Source organism: Macaca nemestrina, chromosome 9 (genome assembly GCF_043159975.1).
Source record: "Macaca nemestrina isolate mMacNem1 chromosome 9, mMacNem.hap1, whole genome shotgun sequence".
Taxonomy (NCBI): Eukaryota; Metazoa; Chordata; class Mammalia; order Primates; family Cercopithecidae; genus Macaca; species Macaca nemestrina.
In genome coordinates, this window is record NC_092133.1 from 106,722,226 (window position 1) to 106,742,566 (window position 20,341).

General features: G+C 34.9%; 1 pseudogene; it reads right to left on the reverse strand.

The window, feature by feature from the left end:
* Positions 1–6,183: 6,183 nt before the first annotated feature.
* LOC139356368 (transmembrane protein 161B-like) lies at positions 6,184–19,991 on the reverse strand (annotated as a pseudogene).
* Positions 19,992–20,341: the final 350 nt, after the last annotated feature.

Genomic DNA, 20,341 nt, shown 5'->3' on the forward strand with positions numbered 1-20,341 from the left:
TTTTGGATGTTAAGCCTGATTTGCATTTTTGAGATAACTCCTTTTGGTGATGGTTAAACTATTAAAATTATCGAATCAACAGTGATACTATTTACATAGAGGTAGGTTTTTTTTTTTTTTTTTTTTTTTTTTTTTTTTTTTTTTTTTTTCAGACGGAGTCTGGCTCTGTTGCCCAGGCTGGAGTGCAGTGGCCGGATCTCAGCTCACTGCAAGCTCCACCTCCCGGGTTTATGCCATTCTCTTACCTCAGCCTCCCGAGTAGCTGGGACTACAGGCGCCCGTCACCTCACCCGGCTAGTTTTTTGTTGTTGTTGTACTTTTTAGTAGTGATGGGGTTTCACTGTGTTCGCCAGGATGGTCTCGATCTCCTGACCTCGTGATCCACCCGTCTCGGCCTCCCAAAGTGCTGGGATTACAGGCTTGAGCCACCGCGCCCGGCCGAGTAGGTTTTCCTTACACATTTTTTTTTATACTTTTTATATCTGTGGGATGAGTGTGATATTTTTTATTTTATAGTATAAACTCAGTGGTGGTGTAGGTCCCAGATCTCCTGGGAAGGAGGAAGAAACCTTAATCTTCTCTACCTAAGTGGGTAAGTCATTCTCTGTGTCTCAAGTCATAGTTGTTTCTGGAGCTCTGGGCATGGGAGAATACATAGTGATCTTTGGACAGGAAATGGCTAGCTCTCAACTGAAGCCAACATTGCTGAAGGTGAAAAATCTTAAGGTTAACAGTAGAAACCATGTGGTTGCCAGGTTTTCAGGAAAACAAAGAGGAGATTAAACGTGTGGGTGACATGGGAGGGGTGAGTTAGTATGGGTTGGGAAAGGCAGACACAACTTTATTTCCCTGAGCAGTTTCCATTGTAATCAAATGGAAAAATTTTAAAAGTGATTTGAAAAGATCAAGGAATTATAAACTAAACAAGCATATTTGGAAAGGAGCCAAAGATAAATTGAAAAAAAATGAATAAGTTTAATACACAATATTTGGGTTAAATATCAAGTTAGACTCACATGATAAAAAGATTAGTAAACTAAAATATTGAGCAGAATGAATATCACCAAATAAAGACAAAGTATAAAAATATAAATATAATTATAGGAAGATTATGAGAAGGAAAATACATTTAAATTATCCAATAGAATATATAAAACTATAGAATATATAAATAGAATGTATAAACATTTCCACCAACAATAAATGAGAGCTCTTGTTACTCTACATCCTTGCTAGGGTTAGTGTAGTCAGTGTTTTAGATTTTAGCCATTCTAATATGGGTGTAGCAGTATGTCATTGTTATTTTAAATTTCTATTTCCTAATGACACATGATGCTGAACATCTTAACATATGCTTATTTGCCATACTTTCATGCTCTTTAGTGAAGCCTTACAACTTTTACATTTGTATTTGTTTGAATCCTTTGCCATTTTATAATTGGGTTGTTTATTTTTTTATTCTTGAGTTTTAAGTGTTTTTTATTGTTTATTTTTTGAGACAGAGTCTCGCTCTGCCGCCCAGGCTGGATTGCAGTGGCACAATCTTGGCTCACCGCAAGCTCCCTCTCCCGGGTTCACACCATGTCCTGCCTCAGCCTCCCGAGTAGCTGGGACTACATGCACCCGCCACCACGCCACCTGGCTAATTTTTTTCTTTTTTGTATTTTTAGTAGAGACAAGGTTTCACCGGGTAAGCCATTTTTAGTAGAGACAGGGTTTCACCATGTTAGTTAGGAGATAGTCTCCATCTCCTGACCTCGTGATCCACCTGCCTCGGCCTCACAAGATGCTGGGATTACAGGTGTGAGCCACTGCACCTGGCCGGGTTGTTTATTTTTCATTCTTGAGTTTTAAGTGTTTTTTATTTTTCGCATATTTGGATACCAGTCTCTTATCAGTTATGTGTTTTTCAATTATTTTCTCCCATTCTGTGCCTTTTCTTTTTATTCTTTTATCAGTATCTTTTGCAGTACAGAAATATTATTCTGTACTGACATATATGGCCAATCCACACTCAAGGGGAAGAGAATTATAATCCATCTCATATTGAGAGAAATATAAAGGAGTTTGTGGCTCTATTTTAATGTTTTGATTGATGTATAATTTCCATACAATAAACTGCACCTGTTTATAGTGTAAAATTTGGCTAAGTTTTGACACATGTATACCCATGAAACCCTCACCATTATCATGATAACAAACGTATTCATCAACCCCTAAAAAATACAAAACATTACGTTTAAAGAAGCTCAGTGAGATGCAAGGGAAATCTGAAAACCAATAAAAGAAAGTCAGAAAATCAATTCAAGGTACAAATGAGAAAGGAAATAGGTATCTTAGAAAAGAAAATAAAAACCAGAAATTCTGAAGGAAAAAAAAAATTATTGGAGGAAACCCAAAACACATTTAAAACGTTAAAAAATAGGTTATACCAAGGAAAAGAAAAAAAAATTCTATGACTTGAAGATAGGTCTTTTAAAATAATCAAGACAAAATTTTGCAAAATGAATTTTTAAAATAAATGAAACTCTTTGAGACATTTGGGACTACATAGGGCAAACCAATTTATGAATTGTATTATCAAGGTTAGGAGAATTCAAAAGGCCTAGAGAACCTATTTAATGAAATAATAGATAAAATCTTTCCACATTTAGCAAGAGATTTAGACATTCAGATATGGAAGGCTCAGTGATCCCTAACAAATGCAGTGCAAAAAGGACTTCACCACAGCACATTAAAATCTGACTGTCTCAAATCGGTGTAAATGCACAGATTCTAAAATCAGAAAGAAAAGTGCATGTATTCACCTATGAAGGAGACCCCATCAGACTAACAGTGGGTTTCTCAGGAGAAACCATAAAGGCCAGAAAACAGTGGGATGGCATTTTCAAAATGCTCTAAGAAAAAATAAAGTCAGCTAAGAATTCTACATTCAGCAGGGCTGAACTTTATAAATAAAGTATAAATCAATCTTTTCCAGACAAGCAAATGCTGAAGAAATGTGTCACCACTAGACTGGCCCTACAAAAAATGCTCAACTGATTCCTAAACGTGGAAGTAAAAAGACAATATTTACAACCAGGAAAACACATGAAAGTATAAAACTCAATGGTAAAACAATCACACGAAGGAGGAAGAGAAACAAATCATAGGACTCTACTACAGGACTCCACCAAACAACGACAGTCAAAGAAAATGAAAAATTCAAATAATTTATAAATTAACTAGAAAACAACAACATGACAGGAACAAAACCACAGATATCAATGTAAACCTTGATTGTAAATGGATTAAATATTCATTTAAAAATATATAGATTGGCTGAATACATTTAGAAACATTTTTGAGCTATATGCTGCTTCCAAGAAACTCATGTTACCTGTAAAGGCGTGGAAAAAGATATTCCATGTAAATGAAAACTAAAAGCAAAAACGAGAAGCTACACTTATATCAGATAAATCATACCTTAAGTCAAAAACAGTTAAGAAAATGCAAAAGGATTATTATATAATAATAAAGGGGTCAATTCATTAAGAACATGCATATTATAAATATATATTTACAAAATGCTGGATCACCCACATTTATAAAACCAATATTTAGTCATAAACAGAGAGATAGGGAGCAATACAATAATACTTGGGAAATTCAACACACCATTCAGAGCATTAGGCAAATTATCTAGACAGAAAAGAAACAAACATTGGACTAAAATTGGACTTTAGACCAAATGACTTAACAGATATTTACAGAACATTCTACTCAACAACTGCAGAATATACATTCTTCTCATCAGTACATGGATTATTGTCCAAAATAGACCATATTTTAGGCCACAAAATAAGTCTCAACAAATTTTAAAATACCAAAATCAGATTAAGTATCTTCTCTGACCACAGTGGAGCAAAACTAGAAATCAATACCAAGAGAAATTCTGGAAACTATACAAATAAATGAAATTTAAACAACATGAATGACCATGAAGTCAACAAAGAAATTAAGATGAAAATTATTTATAAAATGAATTCTAAACTTGGAAGCAAAAGGATAACCTTCATGAAAACACATAAAAGTAAAAAACCCATTGGTAAAGCAAATACACAAAAAAGGAAGAACAAGGACTCATGGCACCACTATAAAAAAACTAACAAAGAGCAATGACAAAGTCAGATAAATAGTAAGGAACAAAGAATATATAAAACAGTTAAGACAATAACAGAAACACTACCTTAGATAACAAAGACAACCTTGAATGTAAATGTATTGTATTATTCACTTAAGATAATAGACTGTGTGAATGAACTTAGAAAACATGGTCTGACTATAGGCTGCCTACAAGAAATGCACCTTACCTATTAAGAGAAATATAGACAAGAAAATAAAAGCATGAAAAAAGATATTTCATGCAACAAGAAACCAAAAGTAAGCAGAAATGTCTATACTTATACCACACAAACCAGAATTTAAGTTAGAATATAAAAATTCTGAGTATATATATTCACCAAACACTGGAGTACCCAGATTCATAAAGCAAATATTACTACATCTAAAGAGAGGAATAGACTGCAATACAATAACTGTGGGAAACTTTAACACCCCACCTCAGAATGAAAAAGATTATTAAAACAGTAAATCAAAAAACAAACATTGGATTTAAACTGGAATTTAGGCCAAATGATTTTCATAGATATTTACAAAACATTTTATCCAACAAAGGCAGAATAAACATTCTTTTTATTAGCATATTCTCCATAACAGACTACAAATCTCAACATCTGAAAAACAATAGGCTGGCCCAGCACGGTGGCTCAAGCCTGTAATCCAAGCACTTTGGGAGGCTGAGGTGGGCAGATCATGAGGTCAGGAGATCGAGACTGTCCTGGCTAACACAGTGAAACCACATCTCTACTAAAAGTACAAAAAATTAGCTGGGTGTGGTGGCCAGCACCTGTAGTCCCAGCTACTCAGGAGGATGAGGCAGGAGAACTGGTATGAACCCGGGTGGCGGAGCTTGCAGTGAGTTGAGATCATGCCACTGCACTCCAGCCTGGGCGACAGTGCAAGACTCTGTCTCAAAAAAATAAATAAATAAATAAATAAAAATAAAACACAATAGGATATACATGACAACACATTGAAAAAATATGTATTGCAAATAACTCAAACCACCATAAAATACAAGTAAAAATCTACACCAAGAGGATCTTTGGAAATTATATCAATACATGAAAATTAAATAACATAATCCCATATGACCACTGGATCAATTAATAGTTAAGATGGACATTTTTTTGAACTTTAAAAATGTATTTTAATGTCATTCCAAAAGGAAATAAAATTTCTAGATACAAATCATCTCATTCAAATCACTTTTTAACATACATTCTGCAACTTAAAATATTATAAGGAATCAATATTCCCATCTTTTATAATCTCAATATATTACATATTTAATATATAATAAATGTACAATACATACAGGTAGTCAGCAGGTTTACAAAGTAATTTCTTTAAAGTCTGATCAGTATTGATAAATACTTTTAGACTATTAAAAGGAACTATTTAGGATCATAGAATAAAATAAAATATGGCAGGTCCAAGCCTAATGGCAAGATTACAAATGTTCATATGGCCAATCATTTTAAAAGAACTCTCTAGTTGGGTAGAATATGTTTTAAAACAATACTCTTCCTATTCTCAAGCTGAAGTAGTTGTAGATATTGACCATATTCACCTCCATTAAATTTAAAATAACTATGCAGTTTTCTTTACTGTAATATACAGTAGCTATCTCTTCCTTTCTGTTGGATTTTATCATTTCAGGAGTAACTAATACATTACCAACAGAAGAGACTTTAGCCCCTTTCCCTCCCCTAAAGCATGGCTCAGTTTGAAGATTGTTCTATAGACAGCCACTATGACTACCAACAGTACCATAATACCGTTAAAAGCAATCAATAACTAGAGTCATTTGAGATGTTTCAAAGACTGCTGGAGGTTTCTGTCAACCAAGGTAATCAGAAATATTACCCTTGTAGATAGCCCTCTCATACCAGTAAATACAGAGAGTTAAAATTCCAATGCCACAGTGTAACAGTTAACAATCTATTTTGTAATTTTAAATATTATAACATTAATTCACCCTGAGAATACAAAGGAAACATTTAATACAAGATATTCTGATTTTTTTTTCCCATTGTATTTACTTTCTTCTGGTTTTCATCAGCCCTTTAAGGACACAAATATTTGAATTTAAAGTGTGATTTTGATATTTTTTTTGTTAACTGAGATTCATGCCACAGTCAGATATTGGTGATAAAAAAGCCCAAAAAGGCTTGTAGAAAAGAGGCAAGCAGCAATCCACCAGGTCAGAAAAGACAGAAGTCCTCAAAAAAGAAGAAGAGTAAAAATATTTTTAAGCTGCTCATTGTCACTGTTATTTGTGTAACAGTAACCTTCATCTTCCCTTCAGCTGACGGTAATTCAGAGTAAACAAAATTGTAGAGCAGACTATTATCCACTGGTAAGGTAGAGATAGATTCTGGATAAATACCCCAGGAATGATTGCCTAGTGTTTTCAAAAGCAGAGTGGTGTGAAACAGCATTACCAGAGGCACCACATACTGCAGTGCAATGACACAAAGATAATAAAAGACTCAAGCCACCATTTTCTGTAGCTCAACTGTACTTATTCACCCTGCTTCTTTCTTCATCTGATCCACACATTTTTGGGCTAAATTTAAATAAGCTTGCAGGTGACTACACATCATGGCCAACCACAAAGCACACAACAGGATTATTAACCAGAGTCGCGGAGTATCGAATGTGGCTTCTGGCATTAAAGGGATACTTTCTTCACCCAAGGTTGGGTTCTTAATGTAGTCTTTGGTGACTGGTTTTACCCAGAGCAAAACCATAAATAAATGTGCCAAGAAGCTGATATGAAGTAATGTTTGTGTAATTTTTTCTGTTGTCAAATTCAGGGCATCCAGAAGCATTTGAGCCAGTTGTAATCCAGGAAATGTCAAGAAAGCCCCAAAGAGTGAACAGAAAATAGCCAGGAAAAATTTGAAAGTAAGTTTTGAAACAGGACTCTGAGATTCTAAACCTTGTTTTTCAAGAAACTGCATCACACTATCTGAAAAATTTGTAAATCCTGTTTCAAGTCCAAATTCCAGATAATTTTCTGTTACAATCAACACTACCATTGCTTTGTCAAAGAAAAAAAATCCAAAGGTGACACAAATAGATTTTTCACCACCATATTCTACTTTAATATATTGTGTAGTTAACGAAAATAGAACTTTGATTGCAAAAGACAAAACAAACCGGCACCAGACTAAGCTGATACTCATTTCCTGTGTAAGCTTCATAAACTTGTAATAGACTTCAGTTACTAGATACACAACTGTAGCAGCCACTGTGAAATCCACCAGTCACTGGTATTCTGGAAAATATTGCAATGCTAAATTATCCACTTCTGTATATGACTTTGTTTCTAGATGAAGGTCAATATTCTGTGGAATGGTTAATGACTTACTTTCAATGTGACCATTATATTTCCTACCTTTTTTGCTTTTCCCTTTTTGCTGATTCCCCGCAAGAATTCCACTGAGCAAGAGAATAGCAAGGTATAATCTTCTGCATGACACTGGCCATCACCATGGTAACAACAGCTGTATATCTATCACACACTATGAGTGAGAACATGCAGTGTTTGGTTTTCAAGGTGGATATGTTTTTAACTATTGAAAGAAGTGAAAATGAAAACACGACATATCAAAATCTATACTATACAGCAAACACATTAAGAACAGGTAGGCAATAGCAATAAACATCTACACCAGAAAGCAGAAAGATTTCATATAAACAATCTAACAATGCACCTCAAGGAAGTGAAAAAGCAAGGACACAGCAAACCCAAAATTTGCAGGATGAAAGAAATAATAAAGATTGGAGAAAAACTAAAGAGAGACTAAGGAAAGAAATACAAAGGTCAATGAAGCGGTATGTTATTCAAAAATATAACCAATATTGATAAACTGCTAGCTTGACTAACCAAGAAAAGAGATAAGAAACAAATCAGCAAAATAAAAGAACAGACATTACAATTGATATCACAGAAATACCAAAGATAATTAGAGAATATTATAAATGCTAACAAACAGGAAAATGTAGAGGAAATGATTGAATTTCTATAAACACATAACCTATCCAGACTGAATCAGAAGTAGAAAAACTGAAGTGATCAACGAATAATGAGACTGAGTCAGTAAAAAAATGTCTCCCAACAAAAAAAGAGACAAAATCAGGTCGAATAACTGCTGAATTATTCCAAATGTATAAAAAAAGAATGAACACCAATCCTCCTCAAACTATTTCAAAAACACATAAGAGAAAGGAATGCTTCCAAACTTATTTTGTGAGGACACAATACCAAACAAGACAAGGATCCACCACCAACAACACAAAACTATGGGCCAATATCTGTAATAAACATAGATGCAACAATCTTTAATAAAATGTTAGCAAACCAAATGCTACAGCACATCAAAAGGTAATGCACCATGATCAAGTGAAATTTATACCAAAATTCAAGGATGCTTGCATACACATCAATACACTGAATACGTTGCCTCAGTAGAATGAAAGACAAAACCCATATAACTAGGTCAATAGATGTAGAAAAAGTAATTGATAAAATTTAACATCTGTTCATATTAAAAACTCTCAACAAACTAGCATAGAAAGATCATTCTGTAAAGTAGTAAAGGTCATATGTGACAAACCCAAAACTAACAATATACTGAACAGACAAAAGCTGAAAGCTTTTTCTCTAAGACACCGAACAAAACAAGAACGTTCACTTTCACAAATCTTATTGAACATGAAAGTCCTAATCAGTAATCTGGCAAGAGAAAAAAAACAAAAAACAAAAACAGACATCCAAATTGACTTGCAAAAGGAAGGTAAATTGTCCACTTTGCAGATGACATAATTTTTTATATAGAAAAACCTAAAAAAGACTCCAATAAAAGACTGTAAGAACTCACAAACAAGGCCAGGTGCTGTGGTTCATGCCTGAATTCCTAGCACTTTGGGAGGCCAAGGCAGGTGACTCTCCTGAGGCCAGGAGTTCAAGAACAGCCTGGCCAACATGGTGAGACCCTGTATCTACTAAAAGTGAAAAAACTAGCCCGTGGTGGCATGCACCTGTAGTCTCAGCTAGTCTGGAGACTGAGGCAGGAGAATCACTTGAACCCAGAAGGCAGAGGTTGCAGTGAGCTGAGATCATGCCATTGCACTCCAGCCTGGGCGAAAGAGCAAGACTCCATCTAAAAAAAATAATTAACACACAAAAATCAGTAGTTTTTTTAACACATTGACAATAAAATAGTCAAAAAATGAAGCTAGAAGGCAATCCTGTTTACAATAGCTATATAAATTACCAACAAGTAAATTTAACCAAGACATGAAAAATGTTTGTGAAGATAACTACAGAACACTGATGAAAGAAATTCAAGAGGACACAAACAAATTTAAAGAAATCTCATGCTCATGGATAGAAAAAATTACTATCATTAAAATGACTACATCATCCAAAGAAATCTAGAGTCAATGCAATTGCTACCAAAATAACATCATTTTTATAGAAATAAAAAAAAACAGAAATCTATCATTTGTATGAAACCTATAAAGAACTACAATAGCCAAATTAATCCTGAGCAAAACCAATGGAAGAAAATAGAGAACCCAGCAATACACTTCTGTTTGTATAGCCAATTGATTTTCTACAAAGGTAGCTAGAATGTACACTGGGGAAAGAATACCTTCTTCAATAAATGGTGTTGGGAAAATTGAATATCCATATGCAAAAGATTGAAACTGTATCTCTCACAATACACAAAAGTCAACCCAACATGGATTAATGACTTAAACATAAGACCTGAAAGTATAAAACTACAAGAAGAAAACATTATAAAAATCAGAACATTGGTCCAGGCAAAGATTTTTTGGTTAAGACCTCAAAACCACAGTCAACTAAAAGCAAAATTAAAAAATTGAAACTATCATAAATGAAAAAGCTTCTGCACTGCAAAAGAAATAATCAAAACACCAAAGAGACAAACTGTTGCATAGAATATACTGAGAAGTGTTCAACTGACAACCAATATTTAGAATATATAAGAAACTCAAGCAACTCAAGAATAATATTAAAAAGACTCATTAAAAAAGTAGTCAAAGGACATGAATGGATATATCTCAAGTGATGACACATTAATGAAAAACAGGTCCATGAAAAAATGCTGAACATTCTCTGGGAAATGCAAATCAGAAGCACAATGAGGCATCATCTTACCTCAGAATGGCTATGATTAAAAAGACAAAAAATAAAAGACACGGTTGAAAATATGATAAAAATTAATGTTTATATGCTGTTGGTGGGAATGTAAATTAGTACAACCAGTATAGAAAACAGTATAGATATTTCTCCAAAAAGTAAAAATAGAACTTCCAGATGATTCAGGACCCCACTATTGGGTATTTACTCAAAGGAAACTAAATCAGTATATCAAAGGGATACATGCACTCACATGTGTATCACAGCATTATTCACAATCAAAAAGACACAAAATCAACCAATGTTTCTTCAATGAGCCAATGGATACAGAAGATGTAGTACGCACTCACACACACAATGGAATATCAGCTATAACAAAGAATAAAATTAAGTCATTTGCAACTGGAGGTGACTACATTGAGTGAAATAAGCCAGGCACAGGATTCAAATACCACATGTCCTCAACTCATACATAAGAGCTAAAAACTTGGCCCCACAGAGATAGAGAATAGACTGATAGATACCAGAGGCTGGGAAGTGTGGAAGGGTGGGAGAGGAAAATGAACAGAGACTAGCAAATGGGAAAAACACACTTACATAGAAAAAAGTAAGTTTTAATGACCAGTGGAAGGCTAGTGTGACTTGTGTTAACAATATATTTTATATTACAAAGTAGCTAAAAGAGAGGTATGGAAATGTTCTCATCACATAGAAATTATGTATATTCAAAATGATATCCTATATACCTTGACTTGATCATTACACATTCTCTGCATGTAATAAATACTCACATGTATCCCATACATATGTAAAACATTATGTGTCAATAAAAGAAAAACAAAAAATACAAAGTTTAAATCTAAGCAACTTTAAAATAAATAGACAAAAATATCCCATAACAAACATTTTTATGTTGTTAATTTGCTTTAATGCCCCATTCCCTGTGGCAGCTAGTGAATAAACACAAGATTCCAACCTTTGTCATTGACTTTTTCTTTCTAGACCGTGGGATACATTTCCATATGATGGATGCATTCATTACTACGAAAGAGCGAAAGAAAATTGAAGTTTCTTGAGACTCAGTCATCTCAATAGAATACAGGTGTTTCTAAGTCTCCTCAGGGTAGCATTAACTATTTTTTATGTAGCTCTATATCTACATGAGGATGAAAAATTTTACTCATTATGTGTTGCTTCTTTGGATATGTTCTATAAAATAACAAATAGTCATTATTAAACATTTGAAATACATGGAAAATCATCCACAAATATTGTTGATATATTGGTATATTTCCATTCATTTTATATTTATTTAAATATTTTTATTTTTACTTCAATGATTTTTGGGGTACAGGTGGTTTTTGGTTCATGGGTAAGTTTTTAATTTCTTAGATTTTTGTGCACGCATCACCTGAACAGTGTACACTGTACCCAATATGTTTTTTAAATTATCACCCCCTCCCAACCTTCTGTCTTGAGTTAAAATTAGTGATGTTTAGTATTTTTCGTATGTTTTTGACTGTGTATCATTTTTTGATAATTGTCTATTCATGAACTTTGCGTGCTTTCTGATGGAATTATTCACTTTTTCTTGCTGATTTGAGTTCCTTGTAGATTCTAGATATTAGAATAATATAAGTCCCTTATGTTAATGTTATTCTTATGCATTTGCATTCTCATAGCTTAGCTCCCCCTTATAAGCGAAAACATACAATATTTTTTTATTATTGAGTTTCTTCACTTAGAATAACTTCCTCTAACTCCATTTAAGTTGCTGCAAAGGACATCATTTTGCTCCATTTTAAGGGGGAGTCATATTTCATGGTGCATATATATCACATTTTCTTTATCCGCTCCTTGGATGATGGGCACTTAGGTTAATTCTGTATCTTTGTAATTGTGAATTGTGCTGCTATAAACATACTTGTTCATATGTCTTTTTCATATAACGACTTTTTTTTTAAGACTTATATTTTAAGGGGGGTGGGGTGGTAGATACCCAGAGGTATGATTGCTAAATTGAATGGTAGTTCTACTTTTAGTTCTTTAAGGAATACCCATACTGCTTTCCATAGTGGTTGTACTAACTTACATTCTCACCAGCAGTGCAAAAGTGTTCCATTTTTATCACATCTATGCCAATATCTTTTTTTTTTTGACTTTTTAATTATACCCATTTATGCAGGAGTAAGGGGGTATCTCACTGTAGTTCTAATTTGCATTTCTCTGATAATTAGTGATGTTCAGCATTTTTTCATGTTTGTTGGCTGTTTGTATATTTTCTTTAAAAAATTTTCTATTCGTGTCCTTTGCCCATATTTGATGGGATTATTTGTTTTTCTCTGGCCAATTTGCCTGAGTTGCTTGTAGTTACTGGATATTAATTCTTTCTGATATGCATAGTTTGCATGCAAATTTTTTGTCTCTGTGGGTTGTCTGTTTACTCGGCTGATTGTTATTATTTGCTATGCAGAAGCTTTTTCGTTTGATTAGGTCACATTTATTGATTTATTTTTGTTTTATTTGCATATGAGATCTAAGCCATAAATTCTTTTTCTAAGCCAGTGTCTGGAAGAGGTTTTCTGATGTTATCTTCTAGAATTTATGTGGTTTCTAGTCTCAGATTTCAGAATTTGATCCATCAGAAGTTAATTTTTGTATAAGGTGAGAGCTGAAGATTTAGTTTCATTCTTCTATATGTGGCTTGACAGTTATTCAAGCACCATTTGATGAATAGGGTGTCATTTTATGTTCTTGTGTGCTTTGTCAAAGATCAGTTGGCTGTATCTGGCTTTATTTCAGGGTTTGTCTATTCTGTTCTGTTGGTCTGCATGCCTATTTTTATACCAGTACCATGCTGCTTTGGTAACTAGAGCCTTGTAGTATAATTTGAAGTCAGGTAATGTGATGACTCCAGATTTGTTGTTTTTGCTTAGTATGGCTTTGGCTCTGAAGGCTCTTTATGGGTTCCACATGAAATTTAGAATAGTTTTTTTTTCCAGTTCTGTGAATAAAAATCATGGTATTTTGATAAAAATTACATTGAATCTATAGATTGCTTTGGGCAGTATGGTCATTTTTCACAATAATTTTTAATATCTATTAGCCTATTTTCATATGCTGTAAAGAAGTGCCCAAGACTGGAAATATATATATATTATTTATTGATATATAATATTTGCATATTATATATGTTATATAAAAATATTTATATATATAATAAAATATAATGGAGATTTAATTGACTCACAGTTCCACAGGGCTTGGGAGGACTCACAAAACTTACAATTATGGTGGAAGGTAAAGGGGAAGCAAGCAAGGCACCTTCTTCACTTGGCAGCAGGAGGGAGAATGAACACAGGAGGAACTATCAAACTCTTATAAAACCATCAGATTTATAAGAATTTACTACCACAAAAATAGCATGGGGGAAATCACCCCCATGATCCAATTACCTCCACCTAGTCTCTTTCTTGGCAAATGGGGATTATGGGAATTACAATTAAAAATGAGGTTAGTGTAAGGACACAAACTTAACCATGTCACAATCTATGAGCACGAAATATGTTTCCACTTGTTTGGGTCATCCATGATTTCTTTCAGCAGTGTTTTGTGATTTTCCTTGTAGAGAGCTCTTTCACTTTTTTTGTTAAATATATTTCTAAGTATTTTATTTATTCATTCATTTATTTATTTTTGCAGCTATTGTAAAACAGATTGAGTTCTTAATTTGATTCTCAGCTTCATTGTTTTTGGTGTATAGCAGTGCTACTAATTTGTGTACATTGATTTTGTATCCTAAGACTTTACTAAATCTGTTTATAAAATCTGGAGGCTTTTTAGATGAGCCTTTTGAGTATTTTAAGTATATGATCATACCACCAGTGAACAGAAACAGTTTGATTCCTCTTTCCCAGGTTGGATGCCCTTTATGTATTTCTCTTGTTTGATTGCTCTGGCCAGGACTTCCACTACTATGCTGAATATAAGTGATAAAAGTGGGCATCCTTGTCTTGTTGCAGTTCTCAAGGGGAATGTTTTCAAATTTTCTTATTTAGTGTGATGTTGGCAGTGGGTTTGTCATAAATGGCTTTTATTTGTTTGAAGTAAGTGCCTTCTATGCCTATTTTGTTGAGGAAATTTATCATAATATAATTCTGGATTTTATCAAATAGTTTTTCTGCATTTTCAAGATGATCATACTTTTAAAAAAATTCTGTTCATAAGACGTATCACATTTATTGACTTGCATATGTTAAACCATCCTTGCATCCCTAGGATAAAACCTACTTTGTCATGATGTATTATCTTTTTGATGTACTGTTCAATTCAGTTAGCTGTATATTGTTGAGAAGTTTTGCATATATGTTCATTAGGGACATTGGTCTGTAGATATCCGTTTTTGTTGTAGCCTTTGCTGTAGCTATTAGTATGATACTGGCTGCATAGAATAGTTTAGGAAACTTCCTCTTTCTTTATTTTTTGGAATAGTATTAGTAGAAATAGTACCAATTCTTCTTTGAATGTCTAATTGAATTCAGCTGTGAATCCCTCTGGTTTTAGCCTTTCTGGTTGTTGGCAACTTTCTTTTTATTACCAATTTCATCTTGCTGCTTGTTATTGAGTTCTTCATGGTTTCTATTTCTTACTGATTTAAGAGGGTTGTATATTTTCAAAGACCTGTCAATTTTCTCTAGATTTCCTAGTCTGTACATGTAAAAGTGCTCATAGTAGCCTTAAATAATTTTTTATAATTTTTGTGTTATTGATTGTAATATGTCCAGTTTTATTTCTAACTGAGCTTATTTAGATTTTCTCTTTTCTTTTCTTGACTAGTCTTCAAATGGGCTCTCAATTTTGTTTATCTTTTCGGAAAAATATCTTTTTGTTTCATTTATCTTTTCTATTTTTTGTTTCAATGTCCTTCAGTTCTGCTCTTATCTTTGTTGTTTCTTCCTTTCTGCTTTATTTGGGTGTACTTTGTTCTTGTTTCTCTAGTTTCTTGAAGTGTGACCTTAGCTGTCTATTTGTGCTCTTTCAGACTTTTTGGTGTAGGCATTTAATGCTATAAACTTTTCTCTTAGCACCATTTTTGCAGTATCCCAGATGTTTGGATAATTTGTGTCATTATTATTGTTCGTTTTAAATAATTGTTAAATTTCCATCTTGATTTAATTTTTAACTCAAATATTAATCAAGAGAAGATTGTTGAATTTTCATTTATTTTTAGAGTTTTAAGGGTTCCTTTTGAAGGTAATTTCCAGTTTTATTTCACTGTGATCTGAGAAAATTCTTGATATGATTTTGATTTCTCTAAATTTATTGAGATTTGTTTTTTTGTGGCCTATTATATGGTATATCTTGAAGAATTTTCCATGTGCTGAAGAGAAGAATGCATATTCTGCAGTTTGGGAGAAGAACGTTCTGTGAATGCCTGTTAGGTGTATTTGTTCTAGAGTGTAATTTAAATTCATAGCTTCTTTACTTTATGTCTTGATGATTTGTGTAGTGCTGTCAGTAAAGTATTGAAGTTCCCCATTATTACTGTGTTGCTGTTTTTCTGAGTTCTCAGGTGTTAGTGTGTCCAGAATTGGTGGGTTATTAGTCTCGCTGACTTCAAGAATGAAGCCACGGACCCTCGCAGTGAGTGTTACAGTTCTTAAAGATGGTGTGTCTGGAGTTTGTTCCTTCAGATGTTCAGATGTGTCTGGAGTTTCTTCCGTCTGGTGGGTTCATGGTCTCACTGACTTCAGGAGTGAAGCTGCAGACCTTTGCGGTGAGTGTTACAGCTCTTAAAGGCAGCGCATCTGGAGTTATTCATTCCTTCCAGTGGTTTCGTGGTCTCCCTGGCTTCAGGAGTTAAGCTGCACACCTTCACAGTGAATGTTATAGCTCATAAAGGTGGTGCGTCTGGAGTTGTTCAGTCCTCCTGGTTGGTTCGTGATCTCACTGGCTTCAGAAGTGAAGCTGCAGACCTTCACCTTGAGTATTACAGCTCATAAAGGCGGCATGGACCTAAAGAGTGAGCAGCAGCAAGATTTATTGCAAAGAGTGAAAGAACAAAGCTTCCACAGCATGGAAAGGGACCTGAGCCGGTTGCCCCTGTTGGCTCAGGTGGCCTGCTTTTATTCCCTTAACTGTCCCCACCCATATCCTGCTGATTGGTCCATTTTAGAGAGAGCTGATTGGTCCATTTTACAGAGCGCTGACTGATCCATTTTACAGAGAGTTGATTGGTTCGTTTTGATAGAGTGTTGATTTGTGCATTTACAATCCTTTAGCTAGACACAGAATGCCGATTGGTGTGTTTATAATCCTTTAGCTACACACAAAAGTTCTCCAAGTCCCCCACCAGATTAGCTAGACACAGAGTGTTGATTGGTGAATTTAGAAACCTTTAGCTAGACACAGGGTGCTGATTGGTGCATTTACAAACCTTTAGCTAGACAGAAAAGTTCTCCAGGTCCCCACTAGACCCAGAAGCCCAGCTGGCTTTACCTCTCAATGGTACTCACCACCAGACTGTGGCACCTAGCCCAGGAACTCTGGCAGCCCAGAGGGAGCTTGCCCCCAATCAAGCCCAGCAGGCACTGGCCGGCCACACCAAATGCAGGGCACCCAGAGCCCCTACCCACCCAGAACCTGCACCAGCCCACAAGTGCCACATGCAGCCCCAACTCCTGCCAGTGCCTCTCCCTCCACAGCTCCTTGCAAGCAGAGGGAGCCAGCTCGCCTTGGCCAGCCCCAGAGAGGGCTCATAGTGCAGTGGCAGGCTGAAGGGTTCCTCAAGCATAGCCAGAATGGACCCAGAGGCCAAGAAGGTACCAAGAGTGAGTGAGGGGCTGGGCGCGGTGGCTCAAGCCTGTAATCCCAGCACTTTGGGAGGCCGAGATGGGCGGATCACGAGGTGAGAAGATCAAGACCATCCTGGCTAACACAGTGAAACCCCGTCTCTACTAAAAAATACAAAAAAATAGCCAGGCGAGGTGGCAGGCGCCTGTAGTCCCAGCTATTCAGGAGGCTGAGGCAGGAGAATGGCGTAAACCCAGGAGGCGGAGCTTGCAGTGAGCTGAGATCCGGCCACTGCACTCCAGCCTGGGCGACAGAGCGAGACTCTGTCTCAAAAAAAAAAAAAAAAAAAAAAAAAAGAAGAAGAAGAATGAGTGAGGGCTGCTAACATGTTGTCACTTCTCATTAATAAGAATTGTTTTATAAATCTGGGAGCTCCAGTGTTAGATGCCCATAAATTTGGGATTGTAATATTTTCTTGTTGGACTAATCCTTTATCATTATATAGTATTCTTCTTTGTCTTTTTTTAAGACAAAAAAGGAAACTGATCTTCCTGTTGGATTAATCCTTTTATCATTATATAGTTTCCTTCTTTGTCTTTTTTTAAATATTAAAAAGGATACAGACTGTACAGCAACAAAGCTTTGTAGCTTTAAGGTTTGTTTTGTTTGATATAAGAATAGCTACTCCTGCTTGCTTTTAGTTTTCATTTTCGTGGAATATCATTTTCCACCTTTTTACCTTAAGTTTCATGAGTCCTTATGTGTTAGGTGACTCTCTTAAAGACAGCGAATATGTGGTTGGTGGATTTTTATACATTCTGTCATTCTATAATCTTTCACTTGGAGCATTTAGGCCATTTATATTCAATGTTAATCTTAAGATGTGAGGTACTATTCAATTAATCCTGTTGTTACTTAGACACTTTGTATTTTTCATTGTGTTATTGTTTTATAGGTCCTGTTAGTTTTATGCTTTAAAGAGGTTCTATTTTGCTGTATAGCAAGCTTTTGTTTTAAAATTTAGAACTCCCTTTAGCATTTCTTGTAGTGTTGGTTTGGAAGTGGCAAATTCCCCCAGCACTTGTTTGTCTGAAAAAAGTCAATGTGAAAGAGAGAATTTTAAGAGCTGTGAGACAGAGTATCAGGTAACCTATAAAAAAAAAAAAAAAAAAAAAAAAAAAAAAAAAAAACCTGTCAGACTAACAGCTAATTTCTCAGCAAAAACCTTACAAACCAGAGGGATTGGGGTCCTCCTGCTTTTAGCTTGGAACCTTATAAAAGCCAGCCAAGAATTTTGTGTCTATCAAAACTAAGCTTCATAAATGAAAAAGTGATAAAGTATTTTTCAAGCATTTTAGTGCATAGTCTGTGGTTTTGTTTTCTTCTATATAATTGCCTATATACCAAATACAGAATTTTCAGTTCTTTTTATTTTTAACAAACACATTTTTCTATTCCATTATAAATTCTCTTAAATATTTTAACGTCATTTAATTGACTACATCAGTAAAATTTTGCATAATTTACTTTATTTTACAGTATTATATAAATCATGTGTGCCTTTTATGTCCAGATAAAATAATAGATGTAATAATACTACAGAAAAAACTAAATAGATGTCATTCTTGCCTTTATGAAACTTAAAGTGAAGGAAATAGAGATTATAAAATCATACACATATTAATGTTATCATGAAAAGTTGCTGAGACCAGCTCACGGACACCCTAACGCAGCAGCGCTAGAGGAATTAAAGACACACAAACACAGAAATATAGAGGTGTGCAGTGGGAAATTGGGGGTCTCATAGCCTTCACAGCTCAAAGCCTCAAACAGAGATTTACTCACATATTTATTAACAGAAAGCCAGTGATAAGCATTGTTTCTATAGATTATAGATTAACTAAAAGTATTCTTTATGGGAAACAAAGGGATGGGCCAAAATAAAGGGATGAGTTTGGCTAGCTATCTCCAGCAGGAGCATGTCCTTAAGGCACAGATCTCTCATGCTATTGTTTGTGGTTTAAGAATGCCTTTAAGCAGTTTTCTGCCCTGGGTGGGCCAGGTGTTCCTTGCCCTCATTCCAGTAAACCCACAACCTTCCAGCATGGGCATCATGGCCATCATGAACATGTCACAGTACTGCAGAGATTTTGTTTATGACCAGTTTTGGGACCAGTTTATGGCCAAATTTTGGGGGGTCTGTTCCCAACAAAAAGTTGAAATGTGCTTTGACAGAATTTTAAAAGATGACCACTGAGATTAACAGTTTAGAGCAGGTATCTCTGCAAAAGTGACGCATCGACTAATAAGAAATCCTTAGAAACAATTTCTGTTGTTTTTACTTACTCAGAATTCCTTTCAAATAGCATTATATTCTTTCCCAAATAGCATTATATTTTCTATCAGTGAATTGTGCCTCCCACATTTCATACCCTCTTGGCCCATGGCTGAACATGTGACCCATGCCAAGACAATAATAGTTTCTCTTGGGTGTTTAAACTTTAAACATGTACTCAAAAGGGCAGAAAATGGTCAGACCTATGTTTGTCCAATGGTAGTAAAATGAAGCCTATTAGTTAATTCTTGTTCATCTAACTCTTAAAACTAAGCTTATTTCTGTCCTTCCAGAATTACGAGACAGGCATTGCACTTAATTCTGTGCAACAAGCAGAAATAGGTAATATATTCCCCCTTTTTGCTTAAATTGCACAGAATTTACTTCTGTGGCTTATGCAACAATCAACCCTAGCTGATACAGTCATTATGGTATAGTAAGAAAAGAAATAAGATACTCACAGATGAAGCTAGGAGTCAATTGGTGTAGGCTTTCAGGGCATAAAGGACTTTTAAATTTCATTCTAATGGAAAGCCATTTAAAAAATTTAAGCAGGAGACTGCATAATCAGAAGTATGCTTTCATAATAAAATAGCTTCGATGTCTGGAGTAACACTCGAGTTTCATTGTCTCACAGCTATGGAAAACAAGGACATGGACACACAAAAAGTGAGGTTGAGAGCAGAAGTTTAACATGCAAAAGAAAGAGAATAGCTCTCTGTTGCAGACAGGTGTCTGGAAAAATTGACTGGTGGTCTGTTGTGAAATGCTGGAGTTTTATAGATAAGATGGTGAGGGGGTGGTGTCTGACTTATATAGGGTGTAAAAAACTGGTTAGACCAGGTGTGCCCTTTGCATAGAACACAAATCTT